This window comes from Gavialis gangeticus, unplaced genomic scaffold (genome assembly GCF_001723915.1).
Source record: "Gavialis gangeticus isolate Ggan-Ray unplaced genomic scaffold, GavGan_comp1, whole genome shotgun sequence".
Lineage (NCBI taxonomy): Eukaryota > Metazoa > Chordata > Crocodylia > Gavialidae > Gavialis > Gavialis gangeticus.
Genome location: NW_017728992.1, coordinates 160,017,366 through 160,018,607, shown reverse-complemented (window position 1 = coordinate 160,018,607; position 1,242 = coordinate 160,017,366).

Genomic DNA, 1,242 nt, shown 5'->3' with positions numbered 1-1,242 from the left:
GGGGGACCAGAAGGGTTTGGGGGAGACGCTGTTTCCCCTAGCGCCCGCTGGCATAACAAGGAGTAATGGGCACAAGTTGATGGAGAGGAGGTATAGATTGGACATCCGCAAAAACTACTTCACAGTTAGGGCGGCTAGGAGCTGGAACCAGCTTCCAGGGGAAGTGGTGCTGGCCCCTACCCTGGGGGTCTTTAAGAAGAGGCTGGATGCCTACCTGACTGGACTCATTTGAGTCCCGTTTTTGTTTTGGGGTTTTGTTGTTCTCCCGCCCTGGCGGGGGGTCGGGCTAGAAGATCTACTTGGTCCCTTCCGACCCTAAATCTATGAAACTATGAAACTATGAATTTGCAAATACAACCATTCTGAAGCAGAAATATGAAACAATACTAAGTTAAAAGCAACAGGCATTAATGTAAGAATCATGTGTCATCTACTCAAATAGGATTCTCTTCCAGAGGAAGCACTACCTAGTTATTGTCTATATGAACTGGTAAGGGGTCCAAAGTCCTATTTGTACTCTGCAGTCCTCAGAATTCTGCACTAAAAAGAATGGAGTACACAAGGATCTCAACTAAATACAGCCAAAGGAAATTCAATGTGTAAACATGCCTGAAAGAGTAGGCAAACACTTTACTCGGGAGAGTGGGAGTTTAAACCAAAACATCCTGGAAATGATTTTAAGAAGGTCACAGTCACCTCAAATTGCCTTCCTTATGTCCAGCTGCAACAAGAAACTGGACACTAACTTTTAGACCCTAGGAAAAAAAAAGAATGGAGAACAGATGTGCTGTTTTTTCAACAGACAAGTGACCTGATGGGCTCTTTCCCCTCCACTCCCTTTTAGTCAGAGTAGTGCAGAAAATCAGAAAGAATGAGATAGAATGCTCTTAACTGAGTCATAATTTTCAAAAAAGGGAGGAAGAAGGACCCAGGAAACTATAGGTCAATCAGGCTTACCTTGGTCCTGGGGAAGCTTTTTGTGAGAGTTATCCTGGCGCATGTCCATGAGGGGCCAGCAGAGGAGGTTATGCTTAGGGGCAACCAAAATGCGTTCTGTCACAGTGCACGCGGGTGCCCTGCACCTAAAAGCAGAAATGGCAGGAGAGACCCCTAGTGGTGAGAAGGGGGAGGCTCAACTGCCAGTCACCAGGGCAGCACAGGTGCTGGTTGCCAGGGAAACCAAGGGGGTCAGCTGACAGGAAGGGGCAGGGCTTGGCCCCTTCTTAAGCCCAAGCATAAGGC